Source organism: Desmodus rotundus, chromosome 8 (assembly GCF_022682495.2).
Source record: "Desmodus rotundus isolate HL8 chromosome 8, HLdesRot8A.1, whole genome shotgun sequence".
Classification (NCBI taxonomy): Eukaryota; Metazoa; Chordata; class Mammalia; order Chiroptera; family Phyllostomidae; genus Desmodus; species Desmodus rotundus.
The window spans coordinates 11,732,963-11,755,247 of NC_071394.1; the positions used below are offsets into that span (position 1 = coordinate 11,732,963).

Genomic DNA, 22,285 nt, shown 5'->3' on the forward strand with positions numbered 1-22,285 from the left:
GACATGACGGGGGTTGCTGAGATGTGAGTTCCAGCACAGGTCTCTGGAGGAAGCGACAAGGAGCACTGACTGTGAGGTGGGCCCGAAGCCACCATCGCAGCCTTGAAGAGAAAGACGCCAGATGGTTAAACCGCCAAGCGTGGCTCACACCACCCACTCACCTAAGAGGCTTGCCCCACTGCTCCTGGTGTCATTCTGGGGTGTTTGCTGCGGTAGGGTGGGGGGAGGAGGGAGAAGCCTGGCTGCTTTCATTTTTAAGTCCCCAAACCCCAGAGCTCCCACCCCCTTTCCAGGCTCAGAACTGGAAGGGCGGAAACAGAGAGTGCTAATTCAGGCTGACCACTCAGATGTCCCCGACACCACCTGCAGGCTCACTTCCTCCTCTTCTCCCAGAGTGTCTCCCACTGCCACCCTTGGTCCCCAAAAGCTCTAACTGAGAGGGGCAGAGGGATATTTCTTTGGAGATGTCCTGCCAGCTTCCCCAGCCCTGGCAGAAGTGGTTTCCCCAGAGAAACAGGGCTCCATAAATAAACACAGCATTCCACGGGAGGAGGGGTGGGAGGGCAGCCCAGCCAGCTCTGTCCCTCTCACCAAGATAGCCCGTTAACTTTCCCAGCCAGGGCTGGGACTGAGGACCTGCCAGCCTCCTGGGCCCACCAAGCTGCCCCTTCTCTTTCCCTGTCTCCATGCTTCCCAGTAAATCAGTTGCAGACCCACTGCCTTGGGAGCTTGGACTAGCAGGAGCTGCCCAGAGCAGCCCGCTTGCTCAACACCACGTGGGCTTTCCAAGGAAGCTTCACAACAGCTGGCAGTCAGTGGAAAGTCGAGTGTTTTTTTGCACAAGGCTTCCAGAAAGCTCTGAGTCAACAGCCTGCTCCAAGGGAGCCAGAGGAGCAGCAGGCCTCTGAGAGGCAGCCCTACCTGCAGAAGTCCCCCCTCCCCGGATCAGACAGAGCCGACCCAACCTGAGCGGAGAAGCTACTCAGAGGCTGTGAGGCCACCTCCACTTCACAGCTGCGGAAACTGAGGACCAAGAGGGGATGAATGACCCAATCAAAGCCAGCACGCTGTGGGTGGCCGAGCGGGGTGGCCCTCCTGACACCCCCCACCTGTATGTGGAATTTCTTTCAGGCCACATATGTATTCCAGAATAGTGGGAAAGTTCCATGTCGACTCATCCAAACAGGAAGGCCGAGAGGGCCCTGAAACTGGCCGCCACCTTCCTCCCAGTGTGCGTTCGGCAGGTGAGGGGACACGCCTATACCTCTCTGCTCCCTTAGTCCAGATTTCTCTTCTGAAATTAAAACAGTCCCCTTGCCTTGCCAGAATCCCCCCAAATAAGCCCCATGTCCAAATCCTGTCCATGAAGAAAGTTGTCAAGTCCCAACTAAATGAAACCCCATTTCACAAAAATGGGCATTATGGGAAATTCGCAGGAATGCATTTACTTAAGTAATTATTTTCTTAAAAACGATAATTTGCCCAATATGCCCTGAAAATTTTATTACAAATATCCGTGATGAAGTAGGTAATTAGCAATAAATAGTCCCTTTCTGCAAACCTAGGACTAGGAATTTTTTTCATGGGTTGTTATTTTAAACAAACACTCCACAAACTATAGTCTTTTTATTCATTGAAAGCTTTGATTTACAGAGTTGAATACCTAAAACCTGGAACTACTAAAACAAACTATCAACCTCAATATACATCCTCTGGTTAAAGTGGCCCATAAATACATATTCCCTGTTGTACGCAAGACTCAAAACTACTAACCGTTAAAGCAGCGCCGCGTTGTAGCTGTGTGTGTGTGCCTGCACCTGTCTACACACGATATAATTCCAGTTGTAGGGTTTTGTTTTGTTTTTGCAAGTCTCTCAGGCAAGCCTCCCACGTGGCTTTGAGAGAGGAAAGAAAACATGTTCTTTGTTCTTTAGCTCCTGCAGTTTAGTACGATTCTCATCCTCCCTCCGCCCTCCCCCTTCCCTTAGGAAAAGACTTGGCTCCTAGGTGACCGCTAGCTATTTTCGGGATGAACCCAGGCACTCGCTGTTAACCTACACTTAGGGTTGCCGATAGCATGTGGTGCAAGGATGTTTCATCAGGTGCCAGAGCAAATGCCCACTGTGCCAACTCTCCAGCAGCCGGTGTCCCGGATAAGCATCACTGTGGGTCCATTGGTGCTGTCTGCCTCAGAAATTCCACAAACACTGAGTATCGACCCTACACAAGGTATGGCCGCTACAGCTTTGGGGGTCCCCTACATGGTCCAGGACACAACTCCCCCTTTCTATCCCTTATATTTGCAGAACTGAAGGGTTGCAGGCGCAGCACCAGCTTCCTTTGAAGGTGCCTAGCAGAGAAGAGAAGCGAAGGGCCACCAGGATCCTGGCTGTAACTACTACATGAGCCCAGGACAGGGAAATAAGGCAGGGTGGAATGGGGCTGGGATGAAAGAGATATAGAATGGGGACTGGGGTCTTCTGGTACCAAGGTCATCTGAACTGCAGGACAGACAGGCTCTGGATGTACTAGATGAGCTGGGGTAGGGACCAAGAGATTTTCTTTCTCTCGAAAGTAAATTCAGATGCCTGTTATTCATGCCGAGCAAAGGTGTAGGATTGGTGGGAGGCTGGTGGGAAGGACTCTTCCAAAATCTCGGAAGAAGGAAGTTGCCTATGTTTCAGATCTCCTAGATGAGAGCTTCTCACAGCCAGAAAGACAGAGCAAGCCTTGGGCGCTCCCTCATTGGGCCCCCAGGATCACCAAGTCCTCTACTCCATGGAGGTAATCGAGTCACCCTATTACTCTCTGGGGACCAAACTCTACAATTTAAACCATGAGCAGAAAAAAAACGTGAAGTTCACCAAATCAATATACACACTTCTCCGGATTTGTATCTCCGCCACCTGAAATGATCAGCTTCATAGGAGAACTTCACATGCAATTCTAATCCTGGAAAACTAAAAGGAAAGTAAGAAAATAGCGAAGCACAAGGAAAAGCACAGGCATCTAGCCCAGGTTCCACTACTAGCGACTTGACATGGGGCGTGTCCCTCATCTCCTCCGAGCTGCAAGGAAGAACAGCTTCTGCTGTAGCCATCCACTCACACCTGGGGCCAGGTGGGAGCTGAGGCTGGTTGCCCTGCTGCTCTGGCTACCTTAGGGTGGTGAAAAGGCATATTATCAAAGGTATAAAGGGCAAGGAGGGGTAAAACACGGTACGCTTAAATCCTGAATGTAGTTAAGGATATATTCACGTCGCTGATAACATCTGTTTCGTATCATTGATAACATCTGTTGTTCTGGAGCGAGTGAGCTTTGCTATGGAAGCATTCTAAGTAGCTGAGGGGTACTGGGCATTGCACAACCTAGAGAGAGCCTCCATTTTCTCTCCTGTGACACCCCGAGGGTTGGACTAGGTGATCTCAGTGTTGGCCTGAGTAATAGTTGGCTAACTGCCTGAGAAAAGAACTAGTGCAAGGTTAGTAACCAACAAACGCTAGGCTGGTTAGTCACGGGACCAAGTTGTTGAAGAGGGTCCTCGTTTTCTGAGCAGAGCCGGGATGCCCCATGCAATGTTCCCGGAGCCAAATTTCAAATATGTGGTCGTTCCTGGGCAGCCGTGAGCAGCGTTCTTAAGTTACCTCTCAAGGCAACTTCTTAAAATCTAGAAAGTGCCACAGGAAAATAAACAAGTCTAGAGTGAAAGCAGCATCTCATTCGCCACTGTAGTTTCTCCCGTGTTAAGCTTGGTGCCTGCCGCAAAGCAGGTGCTCGACTATTTCCTGTACTAATGAACAGGCACCAGCACCCATCGCACCTCCAGTGCCTCAAAACATATAGACGCAGCCGAATACACAAAAAGCATTCTACTGCTCACCCGATTTGCACTGGCTTTTAATCCCTGGCCTCTTCCACAACCACGAACATACTCCTACCACCCAACGTGAGTGCTGGGTTGAGGATCAGCCAGATCAGCCCGTGAAGCCAAGTTTTGCCCCTTCCTTGCTATGTTTTCCTCACCTCTCTGAGTCTCTGTTTCCTCATCTATTAACTACAGATAATCAGGCCTCTTTCAGGAGAGAAGTAACATCAAGGACCTCCTTGGGGCATCGGGTAGAGTATATGAGTGAATCCCTACAGTGCTGAGACTCTGCCTGGCACTTTGCACACGTGTGGTAAATGCAGTTAGAGCCACTCGCTCAGCATCATTAGTGCTTGGCAGCAGTTAGGGGCTCGTTAAATGTTAATTTTCTTTATGCCAGACTAGATGCTCCATGTAAAACCAAATTGTGATGGTATTCTACAACATCTGAGAAAGGTGACATACTGCAATAAAAATCTACTTTTCACGTTTGGTGGTGTGTAGACCATCAGCACCTTTCCTCCTCGTACCACTGGGCGGGACAGTTGAGTGCCACGCATGTATCTTATTCAGTGCCTCTTCCAGACAGTCCTCAGAGCCAAAAATGGCACTGGGTTAAGTGTCAGGAAGCTCTGTTCAGGTCTGGGCTTTGTCACTGATACTTGTTACTCACTGGCACTCAGCAAGGCTGACAGGAGCGACCACCTGCTGAAGCAGCACAGCCAGTCCCCGGCCTCACTGGATAGAGACAGGTACAACTTGCCAGGCACTCATGTGCTTCCCCACCTTTCCCAGGCTCCTTGCAGCAAGACAGGGTTGTGTGTGCAGAAGTGACACCTTAAAGAGCACATTTGTGGCCCTTCAATTTTCTTTTCCCCTGCTCTAGCAGCCTGAAATTGTTTCAAAGGATATGGCTAGCAAAGGTAGGCCTCCGGGATCCCTAAGTCACAGCTTGGACGAAGGCTACCCTGAAGAGCTGTTGTCTTTCAGGGCACTTTGTGAGAGTGAGAAGTAAACCTTGCTTTGGTAAACCACTAGGATATTGGGGCTTACTTGTCACTGCATCATAGCTTAGCCTAACCTGACCACTCATATATCTTATTTAGTGCCTGCTCCAGAGGGTTCTTGTGTGTTTGTCATAGAATGGCCAGTTATTCTCTATTACTTAACACACACACACACACACACACACACACACTACATTGAAATCTCAAGGAGACTATTTTTCCTATCACACGAGATGGCCCAGCCCTAGCCAGTGTGGCTCAGTTGGTTGGGCATCATCCCACAAACCGAAAAGTCATCAGTTTGATTCCCAGGTAGGGCACATGCCTGGGTTGAGGGTTTGGTCCCAGTTGGGGCTTGTATGGAAGGTAACTAGCTGATGTTTCTCTCTCACATCATTGTTTCTCTCCCTCCCTTTCTCCCTCCCACCCCCCTCTCAAAAAAAAAATGGCCCAGAAAGATGATTAAGATTTAGTAAATTTGGCCATCTTTCTTGTGATGTGTACTTTTTTCTCCTTCCCTCCCTAGGGGGAAGGGGGAGATTGGTGACGAATCTGCAAGAGGATGAAATGGCATGAGAAACTTCAGTAGTGCCAAGAAACACCTTCTAAGGTGTTTCTTTCTAAGGTAAAGGAAAAAGACGCTCCTGTCACTAATTCTAGTCCTGTGGCCTTTCACATGCAAAACCTTGAACTCTGGAGGGGAATACAGAACCAGTGTCTCTGTGCCCCACTTGCTTAGGAGCTTGACACAGACTCGTAGTGCCCTTTACCTAACGCTCCAGCAGCACTGTGGTGCGGCACATTCCGGGGCGCGGGTCCATGCAGACCTGGCTTTCAATCCTAGCCCGGCCATCTACCGTGTAACTCAGGCAAGTGAATTTCTCGAGGCCTTCATTTCCTTATATATAAAATGGGTACAAAAATTTCTCCCAAGCAGGGTGCTTGGGAGAATTAAATAAAATACAACAAGGCAGAGGGTGCACCATGCTTGGTTCAATGGTTGGCATATAGTGGGCATTCAATCCGTTTGTTTCCTTCCTCCCTACCAACTTGAGTTTGGCCTAAAGTTCAGACACAGTCAAAAGTTAGTTTAATATTGGAGGTGGTGGTAAGACCCTGCAACAACACCTGTGATATTGCTCTAGGGGCCAAGCAGGAAGGGGAAGTCAGAGGGTAAAGCCAAGGCAGAGGGAGGAAGTGGATCCAGGTTGTACACAAAGGCCAGAGGTCCAGACGATGCAGCAGAGCTTGGCTAGGGAGGTACACAGTTTGGTGGTTTGGCTAAGAGACTCTGAACTTGGAACAAAGCCAGCCTGAGACCGGAAGTTTCCTTGGCTGCTTCCTGTTACACAACCGTCCAGTGACTTTTCTCTCAGGTGGCAGCAAGTACCTGCCACAAGGGGCAGCAGTGAGCAGCAACTCTTATTTCTCTAACTTGCGCTGACCTGGAGCACAGGCTCTGGTGAATGTTCTCATTCATATAACCAGCCAATCACTTGAGAGACATTCGCTCTCAACCTGCGCAGTGGGCCGGCCGGTGCTGTGCTGGGAACATGGAGAAAAAGAGGACGCTCTCCCTTGGGGTGGGTGGATAGCACATAGTTTTTCAGGGACACAGATGTGCAAACAGATGAAAGCCCACGTCCTGAGGTTTCTAAGGGTTTATTTCCAGGGCACGCCAGCCTCCCAGAGGAGAGCGCGAGTATCTCTGTAGCAGGAATGAGGAAGTTTTGCTAAGTTTGGGAGAGGAGACTTTCCAGAGAGAAGGGCCTCTGACTGGAAAGGAATGAAAGGGAGAGAGGATGGCAGCGGGGCGCAGGGATCAGGCCTGCGTGGCTGGAGTGTGGGAACATGGCGGAGGGGGAAGTGGTTATAGCACAGCGTGTCTGGTTGGTAGAGGCCAGTTCTTGAAGGGCCGCCATGCCAGGGTGAGGGTTTTGGATCTGATCATAGGGGTTGGGGGTTACTAAGTGGCAGTGCTCAGAATGCATGGGAAAGCCCATTTAAACAATAATTGCAATGAAACATGGTAGGATTTGGTGTTTTAGGCGCGCACATGTCAGTGGAGTTGCAGCAGGGAAAGGATGGTGACAGATGCCACAACACGTATTCCTTCTAACAAGACTTCCTCTTTTCCTCTTATTGAAAAAAAGGTGCAAAAAAAAAATCAGCTCTGGGAGAATTGTCTGTTCACTTTTGGGTAGCTAGGCCCAGCATAACTTCCCCCTCCTATTTCAACATGCACAGATTCTCTCCTTTGTTCAATTCTGCTTATCAATTGAACAAGTATTTATTGAGCAACCACGGAGCCCGAGCTAGGCATTCAGGTGGCAGAGGGTGGGGCGGGGGAGATGTGGGAACCAAAGCATAAAGCCCCAGTTTCCAACAAGCCTGAGATCTCATCATGGCACCAATACACGTGTGAGACCACCGGTGGGCAGTACACAGAGCCAGCTTCCAAGACTCACGGTGACCCTATAGCACAGACAGCCTGTGTTTGGGTGTGCCAGCAAGTGAGTGCTGGACATGGCACATGCACAGGGCTGGGGAGGGCACCAGCTAGAGTGTCTTAACACCTTCGGTGCTGTGGTGCTGCAAGCAAGCCGCCTTCCCCTAAAACAGGACCCCCGAGCTTCTGTTATTAAGCCATGTGTGAATCTATATGGTCTTTGGCTGAACTGAGCAAGAAAGCTCCATTATTTCTATATATTTTTTTTGTAACTGATACGTATCTTCTATATTCAGAAACCTGGAAGTCGATTCCCCATATCTACCAGGATCAGTCAGTGCACGCTCCCTAACCCTGAAAGGCCTGCAGGTGGGTCTGATTCCAACCAAAGCCTCTGACAAGGCCCCTTCTTCCCGCTGAGGGAAACAAGGTGACTGGCCAATTCAGCACAAACCCAAAGCTGCCCCTTCCCTGGCTCACCTGGACCCCCAGGGCTTTAAATCCCTCAGGTACGTTCTCACACCTGGGAGCGCAGGGATTGCACTCAGGCTTTGGAACTAACAGAGCTAAAGTGAAGCCGGTGCTGGGCTTCCTGGATGACCCGCCACTCCCAGGGCAGGTTCAGTGTGTGTGAGGACAGCGTGGGTGGCCAGTTTCCTTCGTCCCAGCCCTCCTCCTGGTCACTGGGAGGTGGCCCCTTTCGTGGGGTGGGGGATGAGGCTTCTAGTCAAAGATGTCCCTCAAACCAGTGACTCAGAGGAAGCCTCCCAGCAGAAATACGTTAATGATGACACAAGAGTACCAGTGGCATTTCTAGGGCATTGCCTAGGTGTCAGGCGCTGTGCTAAGTCTTTCAGAGGTATTGTCCCCTGTACTTTGCACAGCCAGCCACCCTAGGAGTGGGCACTTTGCTTCCGCAAGTCCAGCCAGGCTGCCTGGGTGGGACTGCACCTCCAGGGCAGGGGCAGTGGCTTGGTCGCCTTTGTGTTCTCCCCCCGCCCACCCCCACCGCCCCAATACTGAGCACAGTGCCTTATAGACTAGGAGCAGGACAATGGCAAGTCCAGGACAAGAGTGAGGCAAGCACATGAAATTTAAGGAGGCACTCCCTCTGGGTGCTGACTATGTACTGCATGGGAGCCTGACAGTGAGTGCCACCTTAAGTTTTGCACACTGGGTGCCACTGTTTGCTTCACCCTAGTCTGGGCCCTGGGTAGTGGACTGGTCTCATAGGTGTAGGGGGTGGGGATCCTGCTCCGCTGTTCTTCAGTCCTGTGGCTGACCTTCCCCACGCCGTGCCTCAGTTTCCTCACCTGTAAATCTGGGCTTATGACAATAAGGAGGATTGGCGAGAATGTGGAGAAGTCCGAGTCCTCGCCCTGCTGGCAGGACAGGGACACAGTGCCACAGCTTCAGAGAACAGTCGGCAGCTCCCCAAAAAGTGACCCGTAGATCCCGCTCCTAGCTGTCTTCCCAGGAGAAACGAAAACACACACCCACACAGAGACTGTACACAGATGTTCACGGCGGCATCATCGTAATGGCCCAAATGTGGAACCGATCCCACTGTCTCCTGGCGAAGCGATAAGCAAAATGTGCCCCACCCCCCCACCAAATTCTCATGTTGAAGCCCAAACTCCAGAGCTCAGAGTGTAACTATATTTAGAAATAAGGTTTTTCAAGATGTAATGAAGTTAAAATAAAGCCATTGGGCGAGCTCTAAACCAACCTGACCGGTGTCTTTATAATAGGAAGAAATTTGGACAAAGACACCACACCAGAGGCGGGTGTATGCGGAGAAAGGACCATGCGAGGACACGAGAGGCTGGCCATCTATAAGCCGAGGAGAGAGGCCACACCACCAATCAAACCTGCTGACACCTTGATCTTGGGCTTCCGGTCTCCAGAACTGTGAGAAAGTGAATGCCTGTTGTTTAAGACACCCAGCCTCTGGTATGTTGTTACAGCAGCCCTAGCAGACCAATAAATGTGGTATATCCGCACAATGGAAAATTACTTAGCCATAAAAATAATGCAATACGGGTTCATGCTACCACATAGATGAACCTCAAAAACATCCTGCTCAGCGAAAGAGGCCAAACACGAGAGGCCAGTACAGTAAAAGCAAATCCATACGGAGAGAAAGCAGGTTAGTGGTTGCCTAGGGCTGCGGGCAGGAGGCTGAACTGAGGGGTGGAAAGTGACTGCTAACCATGGGCACAGATTTGGGGATGATGGAAATGTCCCAAAATTAGATTGTGGTGATAGGGGCACAACTCTGAAAACGTACTAAAACTTGATGAATTGTACACTTTAAATGGGTGAATTTTAAGGAATGGAAATGACACCTCGAGCTGTTTTTTTTTAATGGGGCGATTGCTTGTACTATGCGAGTGCTGCCTGGCGCACAGTTTGTGCCCAGTACCTCATACTTGGTGCTGCTTCTTGTGCTCAAATAAGTAGCTGCCGCTCAACTGAAAGTTGCCTAAAGTGCCTCAAAGTTCCTTTATTTTTAGGGGAACTCTGGGGAAACTAACCCTGGCAGTCACTGGTAATCTCATGTCCCTAAGTGACCTGTTCCTGACCACATAGGACTCCCCATCAGCTACCTCTGGCCGCAGCCTGCCTGATGTGGATAAAACCGCTCCAGTCTTGGATCCCACCGCCATAGGCTGGAGTTCTGGCTCCGCCCTTCCCACAATCTGCTCAGCAGGGTTGCTGTACAAATGACCTGGGCTATGGTGTGAGGGGCGTGGAGCCTGCACACAGCTGGCCTTCATAAAAAATGGGAAAGAAAACCTGTGCATGAGAAAGCCCTAGTCAAGCCCTGAAGGCATGCCCATTCTTACTGTTATCATCAGTGCTGGCTGGCGGCTCAGCCCCAAGTTCTAATCGGTGGGGGAGCAGCCATAGTCCCCTCGAGGGAGCCCCAGGTGCTTGGACGACAGGAGAGGCAAATGCAGTGTAAGACTGTCTGGTTTCCAGAAACCTTGGACAAAGGACTTTCCTACACTGTGCTTCTTCATCTGTTGAATGGGAATAAGAGTCCCCACATCTGTTAGGGGTGTCAGGAGCTAACCCACACAGAAGCACTCAGCATTGTGTCTATGATGTCGCTAAGAGCTAGCTATGATGATCGCTGCAGTTGCTGCTATGTGCCAAGTGACTGTGACCTCCCTGAGGGCAGGGGCGTTGTTTTCTTCCTCTGGCAGGTGCTCAGTGACTGGAAAGAGGAAAAGAAGGGGGAAGGGAAGGTACTGTGACAGAGCTGGCTGGTCAGGGAAGGCCCAAGGAAACAGAAGGAACTTAAGCTACGTTGTACAGAAGAGGAAACACACTACTCTGCCATATGCTCTTGTAACCTTGGGTGACTTCCCTTGCCTCTCTGGGCCCCAGTTTCCCCAAACTGGGCTGGGGGACCCCTAAAGTTTCTTCCAGCTAGAACATCCCCTGATCCTATTAATGCACCACGTCGCTATCATTCTCATCCCCCCACCGTCTCTCCCCAGGGAGCTCAGAAGACATTAAGACTTTGTACCGGGAGACCCGCAACCCCACTTCTAAAAGTGGTGAAGTCAGGCCGTGCCCACGCTCAGCCCTCAGTCTTTGGAATGTCTGCCATTAACCCAGGGACTGATCCCAAACCGTCTCCCCTGTGGTTCTGTGCGCCCAAGAGCCCTTGCTTTTGGAAACAATGTGAGTCTTCCAGCTGTCCTGAACTGCGTGGCTCGGGGACAAGTCGCTGTGTGCTCAGAATCCATTTTGTAACACACAGCTCCCGGAAAGAGAGCACTGGGCCATTCTCCCCACGACAAAACCCTGGCACTCCCCTCAGGGGAGGTGAGGAGAGGGCCTGTGCTTCTCTCCCTCCTGCCTGCAGCCGCCACCGGCCCTTCCCCCAAATTTCTCGGCCAAGGGGCAGTCTCTTTTTCCAGCTTCTAGCTGTTTGTCCATGTCCCTCCACTCCACTGCGCCACAAAAAAAGGAAACACCCCCCCATCCCTGTTAGTGCTGACATCTTGGCCTCTCCCTGCTCCCTCTGGGTCACCGCCCACCATCAACAACTTGGCCGTGACATGCAGCTCTGTCCAGGCTGTGGGCAAATATCTTAAAGGAGCTGTTTCCAAAAAGATAAGGGTGCAGTGCAAATGCAAATCATTTCTAGATATCCTCCTCCATAGGCCAGCAAGATTGCACGGGGACTCTGGGCACACCCAGGGGCTGGGGGAGCCTGAGATGGCTTTGTCGTTACAGCAGTTCGGCTCAGTCTTACATTTTAAGAACAGCGGGAAAGTGATACCAGTTGAAAAGGGTTTTCTGTGCGCTATTTAACTAAATGGCTCTACAGCTGGAGAGGGCCATAGGCAGACGTGTTATGATTCATGGGCTCCCAATTACAATGATCCTCTGTTATTGTATAAAACCAGCAACACTGCCATTCTCCACCCTTCTGAAGCCTGCTCCCTGCATCCCCTTCCCCCATTGGCTGACAGGGCTGCTGAGCATCCTGAAAGTTGCACCCAGATTCTCCTCGGTCTCCAACTTTGCGGCATTCAGCCCATTGGGATTCCTTCTCTGCAGAGCCAAGAAGGAGAGGGTGGAGAGGGTGCAGTGCCCCCTGGAGAATGTTCTGTTAGAGACACTGATAAAGACACTGGAATTGTCTTTGGGGTGGGGGAAGGGTGCAAAGGACAACAGGCACAGATTTGGAATTCTCTCTTGTTTGGACTAAATTCACATACAGGCACATGCGTGCACATACCCCCACGCCTCTTCTGCAGAAAAGCAATCGGACTGTCCAGAAGCATGTCCTCCCCACACTCCCTTCAGGCGAGGGTGGGGCTGGCCTCCGGAAGACTTCAGACAGACCTGGTGCCGACTAAGAGCTTTGGAATCAGGGTGATCCCAGTTTGAATGCTGGCTCCGCGGCCTTCGCTCTGTGACCTTGAGGACACACCTAACCTCTCTGAGCTCTGACTTCCTGTCTTTAAAATGGGGCTGTATCCTTGCCCTGCGTGCACTCCCCACGGTCAGAGTGAGGACATAATGAAAGTGTTTGGCAGAGTGCCTGGTACGTACAGAAGTCTCCCCTCCTCCCCGTCCCCCATCTCAGGTTTTGTTTTTTTCCATTTCAGTTATTCGTGGTCAACTGCGGTCCGAAGCCATTAAAAAGAAAATCCCAGAAATAAACTACTCATAAGTTTTAAATTGTGTCCTGTTCTGCATAGATGATTAAATCTCGTGCTGTCCAGCTCCGTCCTGCCCTGGATGTGAATCACCCTTTTGTCCAGTGAGTTCATGCTGTACACACTCCCCGCCCCTTACTGAGTTATCAGATTGGCTGTCCTGGTCTCCAGGGCTTGTGTTCGAGTCACCCTTGTTTTACTTAATAATGCCACATTCACATCACATTTGTTACAGTATATTTGTGATAGGTGTTCTATTCTATTATGAATTACTGTTGATCTTCTACTGTGTCTGATCTATGAATGAGTCTTTCTCATAGGCATGCATATACAGGAAAAAGCAGTATGGATACGGGTTCTGTGCTATCCGCGGTTCCAGGCATCCACTGGGGACTTGGAACGTATTCCCCACAGATAAGGGGAGACTGCTATAGTAGGTACTCGGTTTTTGGGGGGCTGTTGCTGCTCTCAAGATGATGAGTTCTGTGTGTTTGTGGTGTGTCTAGTTGTGTAAGGAGCTTTGTGTTTGTTCTACCTCACCAGCCAGAGTGGACAAGGCTTGGGGTGTCAAGAGGGCCATGGGGGGGCACGAACGCCAGCCCTGCTGAGGAGTGCTGTTCTGGACTCTTTCTGCAACACTGATTTAAACCGACACGTTTGCACAACCCATGCATGCATGCTTGCTGCCGCCTCCTCCCTAATTTAGACTTCTGGTCCCTCCTCAGTTCTCTGCAGATGTTTTTGAGCCCAGCAGCTGCAGCTGCAGGCGTCCAATCAGGCCAAGGAAAACCTGTAGCCCAGGAATTCCATTCACCTCTTCCCAGCCCCTCAGGACAGCAGGCTCCTTCCCCCTCCCATGGTTTGTCCTGGACCCCCAACTGGGAGTGTTCTCTCCCAAAGAAGGAACTAACTCCATTTGGCCACTCTCTGAGGCCCCAGGGACACATGAATCCACTCCCCACGGTGAACTTGACAGCAAATGGTTTGGAGGCTTGTGCTGGTTTCCCCTGCAAGGTAAACCCCGTATGGCTTTAAACACAGGAAGGCGAACCCAGCATGCACGTCCCACTTTCCCATCCCAAACCGAGCCTCTGCACCAAAGTGAATGCCTGGGTCACACTCCTTAATATCGACCCCCCACGGATCAATAGCACAAGCTTTTCATTTACTGCAGATTCTAGGTGTTAAACACTATCGCAGAGAAACACTGTGTAGTAAGATTTAATCTCCAGTAAGGTTTATGGTAATAGCAGACTGGAGATGGAGCAGAGAGAGGGAGACGGCGTGTGAATTGTGGCTTTTAACAGGGAGCTTATCCACCAGGGGGTAAAGCCAGGTGTCAGCAAGACCCTGGCCCTGGTCTCCTCTGTTCCGTTTTCAAGTTTGGGTGGAAACCGACGCGCTGTCCTCAGGACTGCTCTTCTCCCGGGGGGCCTGCTACACACACACTCACACTCCTGCCAGTCAACCCCTCTTAGATGCACGACTACACACGGAAGAACAGGAAACAGACTGTGGGTGGATGTTCTTAAAATCACAACCTGTTTGATGTAGGGTGAAGGCCTTCGAGGAGGGTGGAGGAAGGGAATCAGGAGGCAATCCTCTCGTTCAGTTAAAAATGAAACTACCTTGTCCGTACGAAGAACAATGTCCACTTCACTGTCTACCATGGGCACACGTCACAGCCAACATCCTCTCGGAACTGTGCGGGCCTGACCATGACTCAGCACGCTGCAGTGCCCGAACACGGCCCCAGGGTCTCCCTCTGACAGTCCGGGAGAGTGCACGTGTGCGTGGGGAGTGCGGAGGAGAATGGCGATGAGATGGGACCGTCTGGGCCTCGGAATCTGCGATACAACCCATGCATGTTAACGACAACAAAGCCACATCCCAGAGGTGATGGCAGTGACGACGATGGCGGTGGTTGGGGATGACGGTGGTAACAGGTAGCGTTTATGGAGCACAATCTGTGAGTTAGGAGTTTGCGAAGCCCTTTTGTACATTTCTTCCTGAGCTTCACAACCACCCTTAGGGTAGCTAGCCATTAGCATGATCCCCATTTTTGAGGGACCAGGAAACTGAGGTTTGGAGAAGAAAGTATTAGCCCTAAAAAGTCATAAAGCTGATAAACTGAGCAGAGAATCAGGGATGCGGGTCCTCGCTGGAGGAACCCAGAGTGGGAAACTGAGCGGCAGTGCCTCTGAAGCCCTCTGATGTCCTCCCCTGCATCTAAAGCAAAGGTGAAGGGCCGTGACCAAAGTGATTCTGTCGATGAGAGGTGGAGTTGCATGTGAGACCCAGGAGCCCCGGAGGTCAGGAGAAAGGCAAGTGTAGTGTTTGGGGAGTATCTGGTACCCCCTTCTACTGGTTTCAGTCCCACTCATTACGAAAGAGAGCTAGTCACCTCCTGGTAACTGCTGACCAACATCAGGTTAATTTTGGATTCTTATTGATAGGACCTAAAAGAAAATCTTCCCCCATCCCTCACTTATTCTATGCTGTCTTCTTTTTGCCCTCGGGGAAAACTGGGGCCCCAGTCTGAAACTTTCCAGAACTCATTTTATTTCAAATAAGAACTGAATAGATTTGTTCACACAAGGCACAGTGCTGTCCGTTTCCCCTTGCTATAACACGTGGCATTCCCTCCTCAGCAACCCGCCATGGCTCCCCAGTACCCCCTAATCTGGTGTCTTTTCTTTGACAACCTTCCCTGCTCCCCTCTCCACCTCCCAGGATACACACAGCTCCCACGATGTGGTTTTCATTTTGAATACCTTCCTTTCTCTTCTCATCTTAGGCCGCACACACTTTATCTGCCAACTCAACAGCTGTTCCTTCACTATTTGTTCACAGCAGCAAAGTGCCTAACTAAAAATAATTGATTTCCCCTCCCTGGTAGGTTTGGGAGGCAATGAGCTAAGCTGCGGTCAATGAGCTAAGGACAGAAATCCCTCAGAAGCACATTCCTTCCTAGAGGTAACAGTGAAGCCATACTAGGTAAACACTCTTTGTGCCCCACTCATCCTACTTTCTCTTTCCTGGAATGCAGATGTGCAGCCTGGAGATGCAGCAGCCACATTCCCACCATGAGACCACAGACCTGGGGCCAATGGTCTATACCCTAAGGATGACAGAGTAGAAAGGCAGAGTCTAGGTGCTGTCTAATACACCTCCAGACTTTATTCCACCTCATTCATGGGTCAGTTGGGATGCTACCCACGCTAGGATACCCTCCATAGCTCTTTCCCTTAGAGACGAACAATCATGCCCTTCATTGTGCTTCCACGTAGTTACTTTTCTCAACTACAGCACTTATTTAATCCTGCTCGATGCAGCCAATGAGTGTCTGTCTCCCAGCCCACCTGCTCAAATTCCTGAAGGGTAAGGGGGCTCCACCTCACCAGCATTCCCATGGAGCGGTGGACTTCTTCAGAGCTTGGAACACACGTGGCACTCTACTTCCTAGTTGTTTGGTCTCGGACCCCAAGTTAGAGAACCTCTCTGTGTCCTGGCTTCCTCGTCTCCAAAAAGGAGACACTGACAGTGCTTAGCTCACAGAATTGCCACCTAGACAAAATAGTTTCGTCATACTTAGAATGGCTCCTGGCATCTAGAAGTGCTTAATGCCTGCAGGCTCTCATTAATGTGATGGAGATTATAATTATAGTTGCTGAAGGGACAAAGAAATCAACACTTAGTTGCTAAGTAAATGAATAAAGAAATGAATCGCAGGAAGATTCCTATGAGTTTGGACCACAGGGCAGAGGTCACTGCCCCCTCTCTCCTGCCTGTGCCTAACCCTCCTCTCCTTTTCATTCTGACTAGGTCTTCCCACATCCAGGGAGCTGCTATAATGGAGGGTTTAAAGCTAAAAAGTAAGGCCAGGCTTTGAGTGCTGACTTCACTTTTTGCTGTGCAGCCTTGGGCAACTTTCTTCACCTCTCTGAGCCTCAGTTTCTCCAACTGTAAGGTGAGGATAACAGTACTAATCTCACAGGGTTATGATGAGAATGGAATGATAAAGCATGCAAAATACATAGCACTGTGCCTGGCATGCTGAACTCGTGAGAGCTAGCAACTGTCATCAAACACTGTTATTATTCTTCTTGTCCAATGTGCGGCATCCCACCGACTCACGTGGCCCTGACGTGAATGAGACACCTGGGGCAGAGTCACCTTTCCGCCCGATGGGGCCTGTTAAGATAGACTGCATTCATGTCAGGGAGAATACCTTTCTTGAGTGCCAACAAACAGCTACATCATTTTAATCTTTTCCTTTAAATGGGGGATTATTTAATATACAGCAGGTGCTCGAATGATGTCATTTCATTATACCATTGATGAGGGAAAAAGAAAAATCGATTCCCAGCCCCGGCCACAGTCTGTGTGGAGTTTGCATGCTGTCCCCATGTCTTCTTGGGTTTCTCCCACATCCCAAAGACTTGCGTGTGAGCTGAATTGGTGTGTCCACATTGTGCCAGTCTGAGGGAGTGTGAGGGACCCTGGGACGAAAGGATGGCTTCGTGCCTTGTGCCCTGAGTTGCCAGGACAGGCTACGGCCACCCGGGACCCTGAACTGCAGTAAGTGAGTTGAAAAACAATTATCTTTCTTATTTTTATTAGTCTTTCTTCAATGAATGCAAAGTTCCCATTTCTTTCACTGTTTAATGCTAGAAGTGTTTTGGGGTCTTTATTTAGAAATTTGGTGAGGTTTTTGTGATTAGAAATAGGCTGTTGGCACTTAACTCTTGCTTATGTCAATTAGCCTAGGGTCAAATTGGTTTCCTTAGGAGTCCTTTCAAATAAAGTTCACAGTTTCCGAACCGCTGACGAGGTCAAGTGAAAACTTACTGTGTGTGATTTACCTTAAAACCTTGGCTGCTAAATTTTCCCCTTAAGAGCTAGCTGTTAACTTCTGGTGGATCCTTAGTTGACATCGAACTTGGCTATAAGGTACGTGCACAACAGAACAATCAAGGAGCAGAGCTTTTAAACAGCAACGATATTCCCACAGTTCACAGGTCTAGTTATTGCCAGTGACACATTTCAATTTGGCTTCTAGAATTTGCCCCTTTTGGCCTTAAAAGAAGACGTGTATTCAGCGCTATATAACTTTCCCTTTAAACTTAAATCAAGCTTTTATGTTAGACCCATTCACGCACTTGACAGCTCCATTAATTTATTTTCACTATTAAACATGCCATTTTACAAGCTATTTATTCCACTTGGTTGTCATCCAAATGCTTTTTGACGTTACTGCCCTGGGACTGAACTGTTGAAACTCAGAGCCCTCATAGATAGAAAGTCACTGTTTTAAATCTTGAAGAGCTCTCAGGACTGTGCCCCCTTCACCTCAACAGGCATTAATTTCTGCTCTTCATAAAGGAGTGAGAGTGTAGGTGTGTGTCTGTCTGTGTGTGTTTTCAGAGGGTAATTGTGGGAGGTCTGAGTGAACCAAGGGATGAAGGAGAGGGATTGTTGCCCCCCAAATCCTGCCCAACAGGGCCTGACTCAGACCTGGGAGATGCTAGCTGGGACAGAGAAGGAGATCAGTGAGGAGGTAGGGGAAGAACTCTCAGGCCTGAAAAGACTTAGCTGTCCTGGGGCCCAAACTCAGCAGCGACTATTTCAAATGGGAAGGGTTCGGAGAAAGTCACGATTTCCCTATCTCCCTCCTCCACACCTCCGGACAAACAAAAGGCCAGCGTGAAACAGCTGAAGGCAGAGACCCCCACTGGCTTGGCAGCCCATCCATCAGGTGGAAGCCTGAGCAAATCCCAACTTGGCTTCACCCAACTTTTCTCCCCAGACTCACAAGCCACCCTCCTCGCTCCTCCTCTGCCTCCAAGCACTGCACAACTACGAGGCCAAGGGGACCGTTCTGTGATGCTCACTGGCTTCCAACTTTCCGCTCATCTCCGTCTCCGCAGCCTCCAGCACAGCGGCTGGGGAAAGGGCAAGTTTGCAAAGGCGAGTCTACCAAGTCTTGGGGAAGCCACAAAGAAGCTGCCACACCAACAAAGATTAACCTCTCGTGGGGCAGACGCAGAGCGCCAGCTGCCGTTCCAGGGGCGAACGTGGGCTGGGGCTGGCAGAGGCGAGCTGCGGGCGTGGGTCAGCCTGCGGCGGACAGTCAGGCTGGGAACCCCGCGGTCCCCCACAGCCTCTACCCACGCGGGTGCCCCAGCACCTGAGCGGGGCGTGGGGACAGCGCCGCGCTCTGGCCCTGCCCGCGGCAGGTAGCTCCGGCGCCCGCCCGCGCCGCGCGCCCGCTGCTCGCAGCCACCGGGAGAGACGACTGAGGAGAGGCAGCCTCAACCCACGGCGTCATGCTTCCTGCCACCACATTACGGCGAATCGTCACCAGGCGAGGGGAGAAGAGGGGAGAGCGGGGGGAGGGAGGGGAGCAACACACGCAGCCCCCCGCCTGCCCAAACCCGCCGAGACGGGGCCACGTCCCGCTGGAGTCCCCGCGGGACCTGCCCCGTTTGCACAAAGCGCCGCGGCTGGGCCAAGAAGGGAGGGAGCCGGCCACGAAATAAATAAATAAAAACAGAGTCGGGTCTACGTAACGCCCTGTCGAAAGCGGACGCCATATTTTTTTGTGGCTTATGTCGACATAGGGAAACGTAGACATGTTTTTCCTCCTCCTCCTCCTCTCGGGCTGGCTCCCATTTATCCAAACTTGTAATCAAAACTCTTCAAAAAATTCTCTCCCCCACCCCGGATCTTCTCATTTCCTCCAACCCGCAAAAAGAGCCTGCACCCCCCTTTTCCGCACCCCCCCTTCCGATCACAAACCCGGCCAAGTCCCATTAACAACACATTTTCGGGAGCCGCGGCGGCGACGGTGGCGGTGGGAAAGTTGGGCTGGAGTGGCCGACGCCGGGCGTGCGGGGCTCGGGGCTGGCGGCGCCGGGCGGGGGCTGCAGGGCGCCGAGGCGAAGTTTCTTACCTGCGCCGGGGCTGGGAACGCGGGGACCCGGGCTGGGAACGCGGAGACGCGGCACGGGCGTTCCAAAATGGAACTCTGCTGGCTGCCCCCACCCACACCCCACTCTCCACCGGGCGCCCGGCGCGGGCTCCGTGGGAAAGAGGGGCAAAGCCAGCCCGCCGGACAGACAGACAGAAAAAACCTTCGTACGGAGAACAGTGGTCAAAATTTTAAAAAGAAAAAAAAAAAGAAGGCAAAAAAAAGGGGAAAAAAATGTCTCGATCAGTGGGGAATCTACGCCAAAACCCACATGATCTGTAACGTCAGCATGCGTATTTGCATACGATACCACCACCCGAGCTGCCACCCGGGCTCGGGTTCCGCAGAAAGTTACAAAGTGAAATTCAGCCCCCTCCCGAGTCGCCGGCGAAATGTCATTTTCAGGCGGAAGCTGGGGTCGGGGGGACGCTAGCCCTAAAGGCGCTGGTTCCTAGCCAAGGTGGGGGGTGGGGGCAGTAAATTAACTTAAAAGTCCGAGCCCAGTAACGGAGTCGATGGAATTTCTGGGAGGGGAGGAGGGGGAGGTGCGAGCGAGATCATTGAATATTAAGCAGGACCTGGCGCAGCGGTCGAACCCTCTCGGTGCAATACCCATTTTCTTTATGAAAAGTTCAAGGTGTCACTGATGAGCTCGACAAACTGTTGATCCTGACCACGTGGAGTGGCGGACTGAGGGACCACGGGGCGCGGCTGCTCGCCCTGCGCTGCAGCACCCGGAGATCGCGGGACCCCGCGCCTCTTTCGCAGCGCTAGGGGCAGCGCGCGGGTGGGGCCGCCGAGCGCCGAGGGCACTGCCTGCGCCTTCTCTCGTCATTGGGCTCAGGGAAATACTAACAACTAAGAAAAATGTTTTTAAAGCGAGAAACATTTTACTCCTGGAATAGTAATGAGAGGGCTTGGGCTAAGGAGGCTAAGAAAAAGCTCCTAGTTACATAACGACTTAAAATTAGGTGACTTTTGCTGGGGAGATTCCGAGATTTCCTCTTGCGCTAGGTCGGAGGTTGGTAAAAGATCCTCAAACTTTTTTTCCTTACGAGCCAATAAACAAACAGACGCCCCGGGTGCTGACATCAACTCTTGGAGGGCTGGCGTTTGCTGGGATTCTGACTCCGAGAAATGCACACCCCTGCGGCGCTCGCAGTGAAGTCCCTCGGAAGCGAGGCGGTTCCGTTTCAGAGTTAAGACTCCTCTGGCTTTCACGGCGGGAGAACATCCCTAACCATCGTCGCCCCCGGGCTCCTCTCGGGCATTTTAGAGCACTGGCGGGCTGGGATATCGCTGCCCATCGTCTGCGGCCTCGGGAACTTGAACTTGCGTCGTGGGCGCGGCGCTCCTGCAACACTACTCGGTTAAGGAGCTCTAAGGGATTCGGGATCCCGGGGACGCTTCCGAATGAATCTCACCGGGCAACCTGTCGGCGCGGTTCGTTAACTGCCCGGATGGACCGATTTTCCCTCCGTGGGCATCTGGACGCTTCAGCATCTCTCGGGCGTGAGCTGAAAGCGAGCTCGCAGTAGCCAAGCCTAGGGCGAGGGGAGGCTGTCTGGGGTCTGCTTTTGACACCCTGAGCGCAGCGAGAAAACAAAAGAAACCTGGAACCGGGAGGCTCTGCGGCGACCCTGTCTGCCCGCCCTGAGGAGGAGCTGGCGCGGAGCTTCGGAGCCTCGCCGCCAGCCTCTGCTCCGGGGAATTAGAACGAACTCTAGCGGCGGTTTGCGACTCAGCTCTGGGCGCCAGGGCAGCAACAGGTGGCTCTGTGTGGCGGAGTGGTGGGAGGCGAGGACCGAGACTGGGGTGGGGACAGCTGGCCTTGGGAGCTGACTGCGTCGCCAATGCGCTGGGTTACTTTTTGGCTTTTTTTCGTTTCCTAGGATGAAAGGTGAAAGTAGCTAAAAGGTTTTTTCTTAGGATCTCTCCTAGGGCCCCACTTTCTCGAACATAACCCCTTGGGTCCCCAAGAAATTTTTACAATCAAAATAAAATTTGTTCATATGCAAAACGTCCTTATTGGGACGCTTGCATCTGCTTGTTCAGTTGTTGCTGATGCAGAATCTGTCCCCCCCCCCCCAACAACGCATAAAGGAAGGACCTGGACTGGGAGGGGGTCTCTTGCCTGGTGCTTAAATACCTGAGGCGAATGCCCAGGTTTAAAGGATCCTGGCGAGCACTTCCTTGATGAGTGTAATCCACATCGCTTCGCCTCACAACTTTCTCAAATTTATTTGATACCTCTTGTTTAAGATCCTCATCTACTTGCCATCAACATCAGAATGTAGCAATGCAGGCTTCTTCCTCTCCCCCTTCCCTCAAGGGCGTGCCAAGAGAGTAAAAGAAAAAAGAAAAGACCACACCCCCCATTTTAAATTTTTTTATTTTGCTCACTCTTGAAGTGTTTCAGGTCTCACTCTCACCCTTACTTACTTTTGACTCAGGTCATTACCCCACTTTCTTGGTCCTTTTAAAATAAGTGTAGTTCTCAGTTTATGTCCATGGAAATGCTGAACCCTCAAGGAGGCTATTCCCATTTTGAGGCTGCATCTCCTTTTGTGGTCAGTCACTTAGGAGGGTGTCCTGTAAGCCCCAGCTCCTTCACCCCACCCCATGACCTCCTGCTTCTGGCTGGATAGGAGACTCTCATAGGGTGGGAAGGGTCGGGGTGTAGCCAAGCAGGCTAACCCCTCTGGACTTCCTACAGACTTTCCGTATCTTCAGGGAATTTGGATCTCATGGACATTGTTGGGGTTTCTGATTGGCAGCGGTGTCATTAAATTGGTCAAAGTTTAC

General features: G+C 51.3%; 1 protein-coding gene and 1 long non-coding RNA gene across 2 annotated transcripts in view; one reads left to right on the plus strand and one right to left on the minus strand.

Moving 5' to 3' along the window:
* ZHX2 (zinc fingers and homeoboxes 2) overlaps window positions 1–20,306 on the minus strand; it is a 134,619-nt gene extending 114,313 nt beyond the window's left edge. The window contains exon 1 of the mRNA XM_053930449.1: window positions 19,463–20,306. The gene's annotated coding sequence lies outside the window, so the exon portion shown is untranslated. The remainder of the gene's footprint in view (window positions 1–19,462) is intronic.
* On the plus strand, window positions 1,810–12,527 carry LOC123477880 (uncharacterized). The gene is made up of 3 exons (XR_008427569.1): window positions 1,810–2,229; window positions 7,618–7,690; window positions 9,073–12,527. It is a non-coding gene; the product is annotated as an uncharacterized lncRNA (long non-coding RNA).
* Window positions 20,307–22,285: the final 1,979 nt, after the last annotated feature.